This window comes from Stenella coeruleoalba, assembly GCF_951394435.1.
Source record: "Stenella coeruleoalba genome assembly, chromosome: 12".
Classification (NCBI taxonomy): domain Eukaryota; kingdom Metazoa; phylum Chordata; class Mammalia; order Artiodactyla; family Delphinidae; genus Stenella; species Stenella coeruleoalba.
The window spans coordinates 47539153-47558770 of NC_137158.1; the positions used below are offsets into that span (position 1 = coordinate 47539153).

At 39.1% G+C, this 19618-nt stretch overlaps 1 long non-coding RNA gene across 1 annotated transcript in view; it reads right to left on the minus strand.

Moving 5' to 3' along the window:
- Nucleotides 1-5196: 5196 nt before the first annotated feature.
- The window catches only part of LOC307195416, a 152987-nt gene continuing 138565 nt past the window's right edge, over nt 5197-19618 (minus strand). Inside the window, exon 3 of the long non-coding RNA XR_013830832.1 lies at nt 5197-5309. This is a non-coding gene — a long non-coding RNA (uncharacterized lncRNA). The remainder of the gene's footprint in view (nt 5310-19618) is intronic.

Genomic DNA, 19618 nt, shown 5'->3' on the forward strand with positions numbered 1-19618 from the left:
TGAGACAAGATAGATATCCTTATACAAATTTTCATATCATCTGAATAGAAGAATGTTTTGTGCATCCAAATTCTTCATTTTTTCAAAGGAACATTTAAATGGAACGAAAGTGGCTCACAGTAAATCATTTACTCTTGCCGTGATGGAAATGATAATCTCCTGCAACAAATGAGACTTTTAAAATAAGGAATGTCATGTAACATGTACTTAGAAAAAAAGTCGAGATGCTGGGTTAGAAGTGAAGAAAAAAAGAGTGAGGGCTGAAAAGAAGGGATATGGAAAGAGAGGCAGAGAGCCATTATTCCTGCTGACTTCATATTGAATCCTTGTAGGGTGTAGACATTTGGTAGATATTTGGAGTTACATTAGATATTTTTGAAGGCAAACACTCTACAAAATGAGGTTTTCTTTCTTCCTCCAAAATGAGTTTTAAAACCTAGCGCTCTTCTGAAACACATGGAAACATCTCGGTGTGGTAGAGGTTGGTGAAGCAGATTATAAATTAGTATACATGATACCACATTCCTCTTGACAACACACATTTTGAGGGGGGTGTATAAAAATAAATAAGAACATGTTAGGGAGGGGATTAGACCTCAAATTGTTGAGAGGAATTTTCCAGGAAATCGACAGGGTGGGGAAATTACTGGGGACTTTCTGTTTAACGATTTCCTCTAACAATTAAATTTTGCTGAGTACTATTACAATTAGAAGAAAATATAAAACATTTTGTACTATAATGTAGACACTATCAAGATTTAGATGTTGGTGATTATAGTTACAGTGGATATCCCAAAAAGTGTTGAATAGTTTGCTAGTGACCAGGGACTAATGTGTGTTTTCTGGAGAATTCTTCTACAGAGCAGGCCCTGCTTGAACTTGATGAACCAGATCTGTGGACAGAAAAACCCGGAATGCTTGCCTTGTTTTTAATGAATCTCTTTGCATTATCCCGTTTTGTTGGTTTCAAATCAAGGAGAAATGATAGGCGTTCTATTGGCTGAGAACAGATACGCACACAGGAAAATTTAGAGATATTGCTGCAGTTGCCCACGACAAGATGAAAACCAAAATATAGCAGATGATTTGTACCTTTCCAACTAAAACCAGAATTAAAATGATAGCTATTTAATTTGGACATGGAAAAGTTTTTAGAGAATGTGTTTCACAGAGGTAAATAAATAATCTTAGAATGTGAAAAGCTTTCAAATTTGAGTGACAAGAAGAGTGGGAATGAAGAGAGGGAGTGAGAAGCAACAAACCAGCCCTAGTGTGACATCACTCTGAGCATGAGATTGCCTGTCTTAAAGATAAGTCCACCTGAGACTAACACAATATTGTAAATCAACTATCCTTCAAAAAAAAAAAAAAAGTGCAACTTCTTTCAATTTTTAAAGGGAAGTGAAGCTGACAAAAGGCTTCAGTTTTATTCATTAACTTTACAAGATTAAAGACTAAGGTTTTTAAGTCTAGCAGGGAAGAAATATGACTGGAACACAATGTCATTTTATCTGATACTCTGGGGCTCCTCAGCCAGGGAGGGACTTGACCACCGTGCAATGCACTGACCTAAACATGAGGATAAAACTCAAAGTCCATTCTTCTGACATCAACAAAGGCATTTACTAGATTCTAATAGTTTAATTACAAATTACAAAGAAAAAGGTTTTGCACTTTACGGCAACTTGAAGCCACATACGTCTTAGTAAAGATTACTAAGTTGTTAAAATGGCATCTTTCCTTGCATAGCTATTGGCCAAAGTGAAATCAGAATCTCTTCCCTAAGTCATGAAGATAGCAAAGTTCAACATGGGTTTTTACGATTTGTGTCACATGCCAGCAAGTTAACTCTCAGTCATCCGATTTCTATTATTTTGCTCAGTTTCAACAACTCAGGAAGGACGTGTTCCAGGAAGCATTGGAGCATATTTAGCTGCCTGCGTGTTATCAAGTCTTTCTCGCTGCTTCTTCAGATGAATCTATACTATTTTATGACATATGCAATTGTTACTTAGTTGTTGCTGCTAAATTTGGTCTTTTTCAGGGAGATTTTGTAACTAGGATAAATAGATGCCTTTCATGCCATAGCTCATTTCTGGGACTCCTTGAAATAAGCATATCCCAGACTAAAGAGATGGCTTTCATTGTATCCATGGCTAGAAGGTAGCATTTCTTTAGCGTGGTATTGTCTGTGATCTGCCGTCTCTATGAAGAGCATGTGCATCTGGCTTTGTCAAATAGAGTCAGATAGGCTGACATCAAAGCTGAGGCCCCCGTAACTGGCTGACTGGCAAGATGAGCACCGCCAGAGAACAATTGGGTGGCTGACGCACAGCTGATGGGTTCCCGTGCTTTCTCTCACATCTGGTTTACCTCGTTTTATCTACACTGATAAGAACAAGAAAAGTATCTGAACTGGACGAAGGCTAATGACAGCATATTATTAATACATTCACATAAAAATCTAAAGGATTACTTATAACTCCCCAAAGAGTATCAGATGGATCTTTAGGTTGTGATTTTTGTTGGCCACACACTTTTCCTTTCAGGAGTATTTTGAGGCTTTCCATCTCACCTCTTCCTACGTCCCATGCTCCAAGAGAAGGATTTTGCCCATAGCTAAAGGGGGCACCATTGATCTGTGGCTAAGCTATGGTGGGAGGTTAGATGCTGGTTCATAAAAGCACCTGTTTCTCAGCCTAGAGGATTGCCTACCCCACAGGGATTGTAAACCAGAGCAAGTTCTAAGAAAGAAATTTCCCTATGATATTCAGGGTTCTAGAAAGTATTACTTTCTGAACTGATTATGGAATGTGAAATAGGATGGTTTTTATTCTGCAGAATGTTCAAGCAGTTAGAAATCCCCGTAGTTGCCACAATAATTTCCATTGCTCTGAAATAATTTTCCTCGTGTTAGCTTTAGTTCCTTTTTCAAGCCTACATATTTTTACATTTTTTCATAGATTTTCCATGCACTTTCTACCAATTAGAACAGTTACATATCCTAATGTGCTCCTGAATTATGAGTTTATGCAATACTTTTTTTTTGAAAATATAATCTTGTTTGTTTGTTTGTTTTAGCTGCACTGCTCAACTTGTGGGATCTTAGTTCCTCCACCAGAGATCGAACCTGGGCTCTTGGCAGTGAAAGCGCAGAGTCCTAACCACTGGACTTCCAGGGAATTCTGCAATACTTTTTATAGGTACCTGAATTTGGGGTGATTATTATAAATATACTTATATATACTTATATTATAAATACTTATTTTAAGCTCATCATAACAAATGAAATATAAAATTATACATATGCGTATATATATCTTCTTTTCCTAAAGATAAATAGGACAAATTTTATGAAGTTTTTGCTGGTCTTTTTATATCATTTTTAATCAGAACCACTGTATAAACATTCTCTCACATCCATGGTTTCAAGGATAAATGTCATCAGTGATACAACTCAACTGAATGCACACTCCTTAAGTCACTTTTTTGTGCCTAGCACAGTGTGCTGCTATAGGTAAATTACTCTTCATCTTCCTTTTCATGGTAAAAAGGATCATTTACCTATGGACTGTCTGGCATAAGCATGGTTTTAATAACAGCTCCTATTAATATGGTCACAACAACTCCATAAAATTAAAAAACAGTCCTCAAGTTTGGCAGAGGACGAGTAAACTTGCAAAAGAAACTGGATGCTCTCAACTATATCTGAAGCTTCATGACCTCCATGGCAACTCTCTTATGTTGGATTCCAATGTTCAACACGCAATCATCACATAATTACGGGGCTTTTGCCATAAAAATAAATCTACTGAGTGTCTGCTATGTGCCAGGCACTGTGCTAAGAAGGTTATGTGAGTTCCCTTTGGAAATCTTCACCTCAGCTGTATGAGGCAGGTACTCTTGTTAGATGAGAAAACTGTGTACTGGAGACATGAAGTGGGTTCTCCCAAAGTGACACATGAGTAAGCAGCAGAGCTAAGAGTTAAAGCTAGGCGCCCTGAGGTTACAGCTTGCATCCTGAGGTCATAGGGCTCTGCTGAGGGCTGACCATGTGCCCTGATTCCACCCACTCTCCCTTCTCCTCACCCCCTATTACATCCCTGTCCCAGGTCATAGTCAGCTATTGTTGGCTGGCCATGAGCTGCTTAGGAGGAATCTCTGAATTAGGCCTTTTGCTCAAAGTCTCCAAATTACTTGGAAAAAAAAAAGAAGAAGAAGAAGAAGAAAAGAAAAGCTTTAGGTTTTACAAAATTTACTGAATTTTGTGATAGTTGGCAATTATTTCCCTGTTTTGTTTCTCTCCCTAAATGGACATATATAATAGGTGTCAGCCAAAGAGAATTACAAAATTGCTCTAAAAGTCCACTATTAAACCACATATCTTGTTATTTTTATTGACAAACTACACTGAAACTTAAAGCTGAGATGCCTCAAGAATCTGTTTTCAGGTAGATCAATTAATTGAGATAGAGATATTATTTTATTTATGCTTCCCACATGCCAGGCACCATACCAGGTACTTTACCGTAGTATTTAACCACAACAACACTGTGACAGAGTACTTTTCTTTTCACTACTTTGTAGATGAAGGGACCTCAGGTTAGGGAGGTTAAGTAACTTCCCTAAGCCATGAACTAAAAAGTGACAAGGCCATGACGTGGCCCCTGGTCTGACTCCAGCGTTCATATTTTCAAATTCTTTTTGCTACATTTCCTAAATGCAGAGGGGCAGTCTATGGTCATTCAGACATCACTCATGTCCCCTGTGTGTGGGGGGGGTAGTGAGACTGATCCCATGCCCCTTAAAAAGGCTTATCAGAGTGCAAATTAGTCCACTCTTCTGCCTCTTTTTCTTGGGAACAGAAACACAGGGCCTTCTACAGATCCTACATCACTACAAAGCCAATGTATTTCATAAGCCGCTTATTTTAAAACTGTGTTCCCTACCCTGAACATTCTGCTTGTGTTGCCTTACTTGCTGCAGTAAGCATCACGCTACCCATGGCAGACGCACACTCTTACGGTCCTGACAATACCGTGGCAAGTTAGCAAGAAGAGTTTCCAGCACTATGAAACATAGACAAACCTGTCTTTAATATCACCCCACTCAGCCTCGAGTAAATTAATAATATCTCCACATGTAAAGAGGAAACAATATACCTTTGAAAAAGAACAGCAGGCAAGAAGGTACTTTCATCTGCATTTATTTTGAATTCTAAGACAAGCTTCCTTTTCCATCACTCACAGATAATTTCCTCCTTTTTTTCTATTGATATGCTAGTAAATCAAGGACCTAAAATCAGAACTCTGAAAGTAAAAAAAAAAAAAGGTCACTGTAGATTTTTTTCCTTTCCTTTAAAAAAAAAAAGAGTTTACCACCACAACAGATGGTTTTAAATGCAGTGATTACAAAATTCTGAAGGTAAAATGGTTTAATTACAAAGTCAATACTACCTCCAACCTGGGCTGAGTCTTTAGCGTAAAAACAACAGACGGAGCAGTGCAAACGCTAGGGCAATGTTTAACCAGAACTTTGCAGAGCTACTGCAGTAGGGTTTTCCATGGGGCTTTAGTAAACTATGGAACACATGATTCTGGGTTCCTATTCATTGAATGTCCTCAGAGGACGAAGAGTTATAGACATGAGTATCTATTTCACCGTGTAATATATGTAAACACACAAACAAGTCTGATGAGGCCTACTGGGACCCAGTATTATGAGATGGGGCTCAATTTCACCAAAAATGAGCAATTAGGAAAAGTTAAGAATACGCAAAAAAGGAGTTTGTCATAGGCATGAGTTTGCAATTCATTTTAAAAAGGACATCATTCTGAAATTACATGTTAGTAAGTCATTTTCCAAACATTAAATGGTCGGTTCGGGCTTACAACTCAAAGGAAAAGCAATGACACAGTAAGAAATGATTCAACTGCTAGATGTTTGTAGAGTTGTTGTTAGTTTTTATTTTTTTAATCTCACAAAAGGGCAAAATTTAAGGAGGCTTTCTTTATAAAATTATCATCTTTTTTCCAAAACAGAAACGATTGGAGGACACAAAATATTCTTTGTGCGTTAAATCTCGATTCTAATTAAATTTATAATATTGAAAAATAAAATCAGAGTGACTGGGGAAAGCTTTTCTATATGCTAGCAATACATTCAGACATAACAAATGACTCAATTAGTGAAATTATTTTCATTTTATCCATTAAATGGAATTTAGAACCATCCATGAAAACTTATGTAAAAGAAAATCACATGCATTTTCCTTAAACTGGTATATTCTTGCTTCATAGTCACTAAATATTTAATATAGGCAATTACAGGATAGTTGGGGTCACTGAGCTGAGCAGGTGTGGGAGGATCTAAACAGTTAAGTAAAATAAACATTTCTGATGGTCTTATCTCCGTACCTTCTGATCTTAATAAATGTCACCAGGATAACCTAAAACAACTCTTCCAGCAACTCTCTGCAGGGAATTAAAATCAGAAGCATTTGGTGATTTCTAATCTGTTCAGGTTGCTCTGGGAGGGAAAATGCCTCATTCCAGCAGAAAGTACCTGGCATTACATTCAACAACATTTGGAAATGTTGGTGTTGAGGTTAAAATGTGAAGAAAAGAGAAAGTAAAGGTAAATAAACACCATGTTCTAAAAATAAAAATGGCTTAAAAGGTGTGATTTTTAAAATATGACATTAAGGCAAAGTAAGTACATTCTCAATCATAATTACCACACATTAATTTCACTTTGGGAGAAGTATTAAAATTTAATTACCTGAATTTCAGTAATAAGACATATCTAGTTGGTTACTGAATTTCACTCTCTGCCACAAGTTTTCTAAAAAGCCCTAAATAAGCAAAAGCTCTCAACTTCTAAGAGTCATTAATAAAATTAAGAAATTTTTTGGTAATGCTCAGTAATAAGTTCTTGAAAATCACACATTTGAAATTCATTCATTCACTCTCATTTCCTTCTTGATAGGCAACCATTCTAATACACTTAATGTGTAACTTAAAAAAAAACACTTTGTACTGTAATATCATAGAGAAATAGACCATTCCACTTATCCTAAGTGTACAGCTTGGGGAATTCTCACCAATTGAACACAACTGTGCAGTCAGTCCCAAGATCGGGAAGCACACGTTGCTAGCACCCCACAAGCCTTTCTTGTGCCTGCTTCTAGTCGCTATCAGCTCAGCGGGACCATTTTCCTGACTTCTGGCAGAAGAGGTTAACTTTGCTGGTTTTGTACATTACATACACAGAACCATACTATTCGCACTTGTAGGTGTCTGGCTTCTTTAGTTCAACGTTGTGTTTTTAAGATTCATTCACGTTTTTGTGTAAACTGAAGATTGTTCATTCTTACTACTGTATGATATCACATTTTGTGACTCAACCACTGTTCATTTCCATTCTATTATTGATGGGCATTTGGGTAGGTTCTGGTTTTGCCCTGGCTAATAGGGTTGCTAAGAACCTTCTGTTTCATCTTTTGGTGAACACATGTCCATATTTCTGTCAGGCTTATGCCTAGGATTGGAACTGTAATTCACAGCATATATAATATATTCACCTTTAGTCAATATGGCCAAAGCCGTACCACAATGAGCTTTTGTGCTGAGCCCTTTGCTTCTATGTCCTTGTACAGTATGAATTATTATTTTGCATGCAAATGTTTTTATTCATATAAATGGCTTTCTGTTACACATCTCGTTCTGTTTCCTACTTTTTTCGCACTCAGGATTATGGATTTGGATTATGGATCGAGTCTGTTACTTCTAACTAGACACTACGCACAGGATGGATAGTGACATTTTTATTAACAACAGGGGAAAAGTTTCATCCGAAAAACACAATTCTATAGGCCCACTGAAAACCAAGTTTTTAAAGACTATTTGATTCTGCGGGAAAAGAAGGACATAAAACTATAAAGTATGGCCCAAATTTTATTTTTAAATATATATATCTGAAAGGAAATATACCTGATATAAATAGTGTTTACTATGATATAGGACTTAGGGTGCTTTTAAAATTTTTTTCCTGTATTATCCAAGGATATTATAGCCAAGAAAAGGTAAGTAAAAAAGAAAATATAAAACCTATGAGTACTGTCTTTACATGAGTTAAGTGTTAGAAAACATTCTTACTTTTTATATCCTGATCATTTGTTTTTACATTATTGTTTCCATAATCATTATCTGTAGTTTGTGCAAAGTCTACTATTGTTGTCTCTTCAAATACTACCTTGTTTTAAATCTTTGTCTTTCCTCTCTATTTAGTTACTTTTATACTGCAACTTTCTTCATTAGAAAGGCCAACTGAAGTCAGCACATCCCTCTCTTCTCTAGGGAGCAGCCCTCTCCCTCCCAAAGCTAACAGTTGAGATTTTGCGTAGAGTAGAGTGTTATTATGAAAACTCTATATCCTGTAGTTTTCTTTTAAGACGTCTTTTCTCTTCTCAAACTTGTTTCTTAATTAACTCAATCATTATATCTAACCCACACTGAGAATATTTTAAATTATAATTGTTAGGGTTACTAAATAGAAACAGGGTCTCATGCAAGACAGAGCTCTTCCAATTTTAACACACATTAGCACCAAGGATTCATGTTACTCAATTTTGCTTCTACTTCAAACTGTCCTTTATTCTCGGCTACAAACAAAAATGTCAGTGGTCATTCTCTCAAGCAGCAACAAAACCCAATATTTAGTGTCAGAGAACTTCTTACAGTTTAGAAAGGACAGTAGCGATGATCTAATTCCAGTGATAACCTTTTCTTATGTTCACTTACTAACTAAATGATTATACCTAACCCACATTGAGAATACTTTACATTTGGCTTCATCATGACTGTCAGGAGCCTGAGGCACTTTTCTCTTTGTGGGCCCCTTTTTCCGTACAAAAATATTAAAAATTGAAAAGCTTGAAAATCCAATAAGATGGGGAAAGAGACAACAGAGATGAACTGGGGAAACCAGGACAAGGGATAGGACCAGAATGCTCCATCCACATGGCTGGCGAGGAAGAAGGCTCTCTCAGGAACTGTACCACATTTTTTCACCCCCTTCCTTGCCACATCCATATGGAAATGCTCTGGGGAGCACTTCAAAGGCCACAAGCACTGTGCTCCCCAACTACCCTGCCTGCTTCCTTTCTCTCTCACAGCACCTTTTCTGTCATGCAGCTTATCCCCTCAGGCCCCAGTTCTCTGTATCTAGCAATCTGGAGGCTGGACAGTCATATAAATAAATAAATGTTCATTGAAGAAAGTGCTGTACAGGATGGGAGTCACCTCTTCATTCTTTATTCCTACTATGGTTAAACAAACAAACAAAACATGCCCTCGTGTTGACTTTGACTCTCTAGAACTGCCTGATCCGCCTTGGTTGTCTGACTTACTGGACCGACTAGAAATGAAAACTCTGGACAGAAAGGAGGGCCTCTTCCTTCTCACACACACTAAGGCGGCTGCCAGCCTCACCTGCACCCCAGGCTGAAACAGCACTGTATAGCACCTCTATATTTTTGATCCCCTGAAAAATATCTTCAAAAGAGAATGCAATCCAAGGGTAAAGAAAGGAGACAACTTGTGCATTTTTAAGCCTTCTCTTGGTTAACAACTTTTGCTAATGATGGCGACAAAATTATTGGAGCCTGCAATAAGCCATCCAGTAGTCAAACAGGTCACCTTATGACCAGTATTAAGATTTAAATATCCTTTAAAATTAAACACTTTGGGGTTATTAATGTTTCCTTTCCTCTCAAAATTTTTGTGTTGAGAGGAGGTATGGGAGGAAATGTATTAGCAACAGTAGGATGTGAAGAATAACTCTAAGTACATTAAACATTTGTTGATGGAGCTATTAACACAGTTTGTAGATACCGCCACCTGGCCCTTATTCCATTTTGGTCAAACTTTAGTGCCTGAAAATATACTGTAGCAATCACGTTCCACTTCTATTAAATCTTTTACTACTGCATTAGGTGGAACGTAAGCCTCAATCAGTTCTCATGGACAGAAAAAACACCTACTTATGGTAAATGCCAATAAGAAAATGCCAAGGGTTAACCTTCACTTAGCATTCAAGCTGGCCGTGTAAGAGGAAGCCCTTAAAACAGCAAATGGAGAGAAAGGCAGCTAGAGTTTGTATAATCACGTTATTCAGGTGAAAGAATTTCAGCTCCTTCCTCTTTCACTTCTATAGGTTATTTCCAAATGCAGCATCAGATTTCTCATGGATAGGGAGCTAAATAAAAAAGGACCTCAAAAAAAGTCTCCATCTTCCTTGAATGTTAAGCCTGTACTGATTGTTCTTTTTCGGAAAAAGCATGTGAACAAGTGCTTGTCCTGAAGTCTCATGAGATTTAAAGAGTCCAAATAAAGGCATAAAAAATTTTCTGCTGAAAGGACAACTGACTTTCCTGATGTAAGACCACTCATCCCTGGTGTTCTATAAAACATGGTCTATAAGCTACAAAAGCATTCTTCCTCACTCTGCAACTGAACCTGGCTTCCTTGTCTGCTGGCTTCTCAGCTCCTCCTATATTACCATTTTCTTCATATACAAAGATACTCTACTTAAGAGATTCACCATGTTTGCAGAGGTGCTTCAAGGGATCTAAGGGACTCAAATTTCATTTTTAAGTTCCTCTATGATGTGTGTCTGCTTCCAGCTTGGCCACTGGAGATTTAAGGCCTCAGTCTATGAATGTTTATGGAATGATGGACCCAGTGATGATCCTGAGCTTTAAGAGAGACCACCGTGGGTCACCCTCACCCATGCTAACTGTTCTGTGCAACTGCCTCTGTAATTCCACATACCACAGATACGTAACGTTCCTTGAAATTGTTCATCTCAGCTCCCCCAAAAAATGTCCTCTTTCTGCTTCTTATGTGTCAACATGTCCTCTCTATTATCCATTAGATACTGTAGAACCCCATGGTCAAACATCTGCCCCAATATTATGACTTAAGGATGTGTCTTGGCCCTAGTTCGATGCAGTTGGACTGGTTTATCAGTCATAGTCATATCAAAAGCACCTACTTTCCATTCTGTGAATGGATGGCATGTGTTGTGGTGACATTTAAGTCTTTGGAATTCTTGGACAATTCAATCTAGTTATTGCATTCGATTTCATTCTGTCTTCATTATGTAATTGGTGCTTTGATTTCTTTCTCTGTAAAATGAGGAAAATGATGCCTGGGTTACATATTTCATGGATGATAGATACAAATGGAAAAAGATATATATCTTGAAGCACAATATGATACGGCTATTGACAGTGTTATCTCTCACCTTTCCTCACCTTTCCCGTTCCCAAAGCCGTTACCCTAGTTTAGAAACCTTTTATGCCTTACCTACATTATCTCTATTCTGTCAATTTGAAAAAAAAGTTAAAAACAAAAAAATCCCTTTCTTTCCTCCTGCTGGCTGAAATACTACCGATTCTTGAAGAGTCAACTGACATACTTTTTCCGCCCTAGAGACTTCCCAGTTCTCCCAGAACTGCTTACTTGCCATATTTTATATTAAACTGTTAGCTTCTGATAAGTCTGTCTCTTCACCTAAATTGTAAATTATTTGAGGGAAGAAGTCCTGTTTTTGGTTACCTTTTCTTCCTCCATCCACAGTACTTAGCATAATGCTTGAAAAACTAAAGTTTCGTGAAGAATTGAATCAAGTGAATGAGGCTAGTGAAGAGACCTGGCTAGGAATACTATCATATTAAGACCAAAATACATGTCTTGCCAAATTCTGTGGCCAGTTCTTTTTATCTTCATATTCAGGGCCTCTTGGCAGTATTTGAAATGGCTGAGCACTTTCTTTTGTGAAGCACATTTTCCTGCCAGTTTTTAGGACACCACACTCTCCTTTTCCTTCCACTTTACTATTTCTCCAATTTATTTTCTGACTCCCCTTCCTCTGTTCACATCTAAACACTAGAACATCCCAGAATTCTGTCCTTAATCCTTCACCCTTTCTACTAACTCTCCCCAGATGACATCATCTTGTCTGATGCCAATAGACATCATTGATATGCCATCAATCCCAGGTTTATATCTCCAGCTCAGAGGGCTCCCCTGAATTCTGGACTTATATATCCGTTGTCTTTGAGATTCCACTAGGATGACCGATTTTCATCTTAAATTTAACATGCACAGTACAAAATTCTCGATTCTCTTTCACTCCTTCCCAAGTCTGGTTAGTCCCCCAGTCCCCACACCTCCTTCAATTTGATTAGGCCAAAAATCTAGGAGCCGTCTTTTACTCCTCTCAATCCTTCAAAACTTACATCAAATCCATCAGCAAGGCCGGTGACCTCTACCTGCGAAACATATCTCCCCTCTGACCCCTTCTCTCCATCCCCACTGCTACAGTGCTAGTCCAAGCCTCCATCACCTCTTGCTTGGATGAAGTGGTCTTCTAGCTTCCAACCTCTCCCCACAGTCTTTTCTTCACACCGGTGTCAAAGGAAACTGTTGAAAAGCGTAAGTCCCATCATGTAAATTAAACTCCTTCAAAGGTTTCCTATTGGATCAGAATATAATCTAAACTTTTCCCTCATCGTCTGCAAGGCTCTGAACTCCACCTAAGTCTGCCGGCTCATCTCTTGCACTTTCTCTCTGGAACGCTCTGCTCCTGCAAGGTGCTCTCATCATCAGCTGCTGGGGACACTCTTCCCTCAGATCGTCGCATGGTGCCTCCTCATCATTCAGGTCTGGGCTCAACATCACCCTTGGAGCAACCTTCCCTGACCACTCTAACTATGGTAGCCTTGCCCCCCACACCCTATAGCCCTCTATCCCATTATTTTATTGTATAGTCTTACTAGAAATTATCAGGAATTATTCATTTACTCATTTTCACATTTAGTGTTTGCCTCCACCAACCCCTCTTTGTATCAGGAATTTATCTGTGTTCACTGTTGTAACCATAGTTTAGGATAATGCCTGGCCCATAGTGGATACACAACAAATATCTGTTGAATGACTGGAACATCTACTTCATGTATTCATTTACCAAACAATCATTTAGTACCATCTGTGTACAGGCCCTGAATATGTGCTACTGATATAAGTGTGATAAAATAGGGCTCCTGGGACCTCCCTGGTGGCACGGTGGTTAAGACTCCGTGCTCCCAATGCTGAGGGCCTGGGTTCAATCCCTGGTCAGGGAACTAGATCCCGCATGCATGCCGCAACTAAGTGTTCGCATGCCACAACTAAGGAGCCTGCCTGCCGCAGCTAAGACCTGGTGCAACCAAATAAAAAATATATATATATTAAAAAAAAATTAAGGTTCCTGTCTTCAAGAGGAGTAGAGGAGACAATGAGGGACAGGCCTGTCCCTGAGGGACAGGCGGGAGCCACAGGAGCATCTAGGTGAGGTGTGCAACAAAGACCCGGGGTGTCTGTAGGAGGTTCAGGAAAAGACTTTGTGAAAGAGAGTGTATTAGGTTTCTACTGCTGTCATAGAAAATTACCACAAATTTAGCATCTTAAAACAGCATCTATTTATTATCTTATAGTTCTAGAGATCAAAAGTCCCACTGGGCTCAGCTGGGTCTCAGCTTACAGTCTCACAGGTCAGCAGGGCAGTGTTCATTTCTGGAGGCTCTGGGGGTAACGTGGTTTTTCAGTTCATTCAAATTGGCCAAATTCAGTTTCTTGTGGTTGTAGGACTGAGGTTAGTATTTCCTCGCTGGCTGTCATTTAGGGGCTGGTCTTTGTTCCTAGGAACTACTCACAGTTCTTCTCAAGCTTTCCCTGTAACCTGCCTTCAGTCATGGGGCATCAGATGTCTCTCACACTTCGAGTCTCTGCAACTTCCTCTTCTGTTGCATCCCTCTTATGCCTCCAGTCAGGGACAGTTCTCCGCTTTTAAGTTCTGGTGATTACAGGGGGCCCATCTGCATAATCCAGGGTAACCTCCCTATTGTACAGCGTGTAATGTAAATTGTCTCTGTAAAATCACGTTTGGCAACTATAACAGCATAATTACAGTTTCTGGGGATTAGGATATAGACATCTTTGCGGAGGCATTATTCTGCCTACCGTAGAGTAGATGACTAATCTAAATCTTTCAGATTAATTAGGAGTTTTCTAGGCAAGAAAAGTGAGAACATTCCAAACAATGGGAAAAAAACAGAGAATCACAAAATCCTTGCCAGTCATCCCATCGCTAGAACACTAGGATGTCAGTATGCATGGGAAAGGTGTAGGACAAAACATAAGGCTAGAGAGGTGGGAAGAACATAGATATCGAAGGCGTTGTGTACAACATGGAGGAGTTTGGACTGTATCACAAGGTCAACCAGGAGCCATCAAGGGCTTCTGAGGTTGGGAGCTTATGATGGGATTTAGGGAGAATAGCCATTCCAGACAAGACTGGGTTTGCTGTAAGAGCAGAGGAACTTGCATGTAAAACCAAGTGAACACTTCTGTGACCCAACAAGTGAGGAAGAGGAAGTGGCTGATTGTGCAAAAAACTGTGTGAAATGCTCCAGGTTGCCTGGGAAGGCTCAAGTGCTCTGATTTCCTACTTCTTGGTAAGGATCATGAAAGGATCCTCAATCCCAAATTATCTCAGTCACATATGTCACATATTATACCATAGTTATAGGTATATAGTACAAAAATAATGCATCTGTACAATTATATGCATAAAATTTTACACATATGTATTATATATTATATATAATTTAAAATTGTATAATTTTATAAATACCTTTATAATATAGTAAAAATTTACTCTGAATCATCTGGATGTTCACTCTCTAATCAAGATTGTCTGATCCAATTGGATTTTGGTGCCTACAGCTGAGTGCATGTATATGATTCCATGGTCTAAGTCTTAAGGAGAAAAGAGCAAAAGCAGACCCTATGTTTTATTCACGCTAAGTGAAGGCCAAATGGTCTGTGCTTGCTGTCTGAATAACAGTATCACAGTAGAACAGAGAACAGAAGTGATGGGAGATTGAGTCTCAACAGTGAGGGAATGCCCAGCACAAAACCCACACCCAGCAGTCAGCATCATTTTGTGTTTCAAATAGACAGTTTCAGCAAAACAAAACCATCTGCTATATTAAATTGAATACTAATATGAATAGTGTTGGTTTTGTTTACATATAGTTTGAAATTTCATTTTGTTTAATAAGGTTTATATCTAGTTTTGTAGGTCTATATATATGTGAGATTATTATATATAAAATTGACAACACTGGGGATGGAATCCATAAGAATAATTTTTATTTGTAATTCAAATTTCAGAAATGCAACTCTATTGTTTTAGTTATTTGACTGCTACCCTCCACAGGACAGGTGATTATATTCCAGTCATGAAATTGAGGAGAAGGTGGGGGAGAAGCAGGATTACTTAGAGAACTGTAGTATTAAAACATTTCTGATTTTGAAAGAAATTATCCAGCTTCACAGGGGTTTTCATCTATTCTGAAGAGTTCTATACTACAAGCATGCATATTTCTCTTTGTTTTGCTATATGTTAATTGCATTTTTATATAGGAATGAAAACCTATAATTTTTTATAATGAAAAATCTATATCTATTTTTGTGCTAACGCTCCTGTTTAGAATATTAAAACTTTAAGAATTAAAAGGACTGTTAAATTCAACTCCATCACAAACACACAAACACACACACACACATACCTGTCAAAGAAAACAACAGCAACAAGGACTAGAGGAACTGAATGGCTTGTAACACAACTTTCAGCACTTTATGTTTTCTGTGTCTTAGACCCAGATTACAAGTCAGGCCTGCTTATGACCTGTGCCTACAGTGCCTTATACTTCTTCATCCAGCTCAGAGCAACTGAAATGTCCAAGGTCTGTCTCCCCCACTGGACTCAGCTCTGCAAAGATAGGGATCTCTTATGCCTGATTCCTGCTGTATCCACATTGTTGAGCACATTTTTATTGAGAAGGAGAGGAGGAGAAAAGGAAGGGCAGAGGAATGAGATGAATGGATGGATGGATGGATGGATTGTTTGAAGGAAGGAAGGAAGGGAAGAAGGAAGGAAGGAAGGGAGGGAGGAAAGAAGAAAAGAAGGGATGGAGGGAGGGAGGAAGCAGGAGAGAAGGAGGAAAAGAAGGGAAGGAGAAAGAGGTCTAGTTCAGGTCTCTAAACTCCCAGTCTACTCATTTTTCTATACCATACTCATGCAAAACCATAAATCTACATTTTTTTTTCAGGAGTTACACTTGAGATTACAATCCTGCTGTCATACCAAAAGGCCCACAAGAATAGAAGCCAGCTTACCATGATCCCATAATTGAAGAAAGCCCCTTGGAAGAAAAGGACCAAGTATATTTTACTAAAACTATATTCTCAAGCCTAGCGCAATGTTTGGCATATAGTATCGTCTCAAAAAATGTTTACTGGATAAATGTGTGTAGGCATCAGGGGAAGGACTAAGGAAAAATGTTGCAGCTCATCCAAAAACACTTGTCTCAGTAAAGCAATACGTCTGTCTATTTTTACAAGAAAATCAAAACACCTCCTCAGCAAATGGATTACAGGAAAACTGTCTTGAATCTGATGTTGCAAGATGAGAATTTCCATTTATAAGGAGGATACAAATAGAGGGAATTAATCAGAGTGGGAAGAAAATCAAGTTAAATGTTTTAGTAAAACATTAGAGAAAGAAACTTGTTTCCTCTATAATAAAGATTAGACAGTTGATAAGCTCCTCAAGAGGACATAATGATCTCTCCCAGCGGAATCAAGTATATAGAAACTGCCCCAAGAATGAATGACTGTTCTTAACCAGTTGTGTTGCCCAAGGTCACGTGCAGATGCTGCAGACCCAGCAAGTGTAATAAAAAAAAAAAAATCAGTGGAAAAAGCAAGCAATAGGTAAGGCTGGAGAAACAGTCAGGGAATCTTGTAGGGGGTCGGTAGTGGGATGAGGGATCTCAATTATTGCAGCGTGGAGTGGCGAACAGGGCCCAGGCTTTGGAACTGGTAGACTTGGATGGGGACACTCACCAGCTACTTGACTTTGGACGGGTTACTTATCCTCTTCAAGCTTCACCTTTTGGATGTAAAATAAAGGCAATGCTATTTGCATTAGAGTTAATGTGTATATAGTTGCTGGCATGCGATAGGTACTCAATGAGTGGTATTTAAAATTATCATCATCATCATCATCATCATTCTAGTATCACGGACCTCTGAACATACAGAGTAAAAAAACGGTTGCACGACTTCACTTTTGCATTTCTAACAAACTCCTAGGTGAAACCAATGGGGCTGCTCCATGGACCACACTTTGAGAAACCAGGTTGGACCCTTTCAGAACCTCTGGCTCTCCTCTAGAACTGCAGCTCCACAAGTTCTCCAAGTGATTCCTGTGTACACTGAAGTCTGAGATGCGCTAATCTAGAGTATAGAGTTTCTGATGCAAGGCGGTGGGCGGGGTGGGGGGAGTCTTTCTACAAAAGAAACTGTGAGGACTAATTTACATTGCTCTAAATAATAACAACAATATGCTTTTAATGGGACACATCGTCCAGAATTTTCTTCCCGAGTTCTATGGGAAGAATGGCCAACTGAGGATGTAGCTGATGCCCAAGAGGGGTTAATCCACCTTCACGCTCACCGGGGAAGCTGAGCTGGTGCCCATCTCCCTTGCTTTTTATAGAATGAAGATTTGGTAGAGCTGGGCTGGTGTGTTCTTAGAATGTCATCAGCAAGGCCAAAGCAGATCAGCTGTTACCATGGTCCCTTAAGCCTTTCTTTCTGTGGTTTGGTTCATCTTCAGAGGCAGCAAGTGGAAAAGGCACTAATACCTCATCCTGTCCACCAGAGCTAACTGCCCCGCAGCTTTGCGCAAAAGGCACCCACTGTAGCTTTGCCTTTGCTCTATCCTCAAGCTTTGTCATGGGGGCGTGTAAAGGGGTTAGCTGGTTGGAAACAGCAGAGTCCGTTTTCCTGTCTGAGGCTCTGTCCTTAACCTAAAGTGGGCAGCACAGAAATGTATAATGGCTCCTACCTCACCACTGACCAGGCTTTGAGAAAATGGAAATAGAGAAGGAAAAATAGTATGGGAAAACTAAATAAAGGGAGAGAATTTGAAGGAAATTTCTAGCTCTGAAGAGGTGGATGGACCTAGAGTCTGTCATACAGAGTGAAGTAAGTCAGAAAGAGAAAAACAAATACCGTATGCTAACACATATATATGGAATCTAAAAATATGGTACTGATGGACCTAGTGGCAGGGCAGGAATGCAGACATAGAGGATGGACTTGAGGACACAGTGGGGGAAGGGTAAGCTGGAAAGAAGTGAGAGAGTGGCATGGACATATATCCACTACCAAATGTAAAATAGATAGCTAGTGGGAAGCAGCCGCTTAGCACAGGGATATCAGCTCTGTGCTTTGTGTCCACCTAGAGGGGTGGGATAGGGAGGGTGGGAGGGAGACGCAAGAGGGAGAGGATATGGACATATATGTATACGTATAGTTGATTCACTTTGTTGTACAGCAGAAACTAATGCAACATTGTAAAGCAATTATACCCCAATAAAGATGTAAATAATAATAATAACTTAAAAATCATATAAAAGGAGACTCTTGGCTTCATGTCCCCTGGTTCCAAATTACAAGAACCTTTCTATGACGGTGGGGTTAGGACTAAATAGGATCTGCTATGTGTACTCACTTATCAACCTGGAGCTCCAGGGTCCGTAAAATAAAGGTGGAGGAGGAAACAGTCAGGCTCTTAAAGGAACAGTGTGTCTAAATACAATCTATCTGATTGAAGCAGCTTCGTCCTCTTTTGGGTCTGCAAATCCATGGTCACTGCTCCCTCTGCTGGATCTACCAGAGTATATTGCCTGATTTATAAATTCCAAATCCGTCATTCATTCAATCGGCCCTCTGTGAACCTAGCAACTGCTCTGAAGTGCAAAACGACATTTTGATGGGATGGGTGAGAACAAAGCCAGTTTACAATTTCCTGACAGTTTGTTACTGGATGAAGAAAAAAAAAGCAGCATAATTTATTTTCCACAGGAAAGAAAAACATAAACAAAGGGCCCTAGGTGGAGACATCTTCTAAATATTTAGTATTGCTATAAAAATAGTCCTAGAAAGGATGAATAAATATTCTCCATGTGCTAGAGAAGCAATATGAATGCAACTTCCTCTCCTCTTTTTCTTTCCCACCAATCCCGCAGCAAGGATAGTAACTGGGCCCTTCCTCCTCATGGCAAATGGAAATACTATTGGCATACTGGCTTCAACGGCATGTACTGCATTATTTAAAAGGACTTGCAGAGAAAAACAGTAAGAATGAACAGCTTACCACGGACACAACATAATTTACTAAAAACATTTCCCTCTTTCTACCTTCTTTCTTGTTCTCCATTTCTAAGTAGTTTGTGAAGAACACCCCTCCCAAATCTACCTCACCTTAGTGAGGAAGCTTTTTTTTTATTGGATACTTTTAAAAACTTTAACTTCAAACCTATACAAAAGTGAAAAAAAATAGTACTCGCCTTCCTGTACCTACCACACAGCTTCCACAATTATCAACACACAGCCAGTCCTAAGTGTCTGCACCCCCATCAGCATCCCCTTGTCCT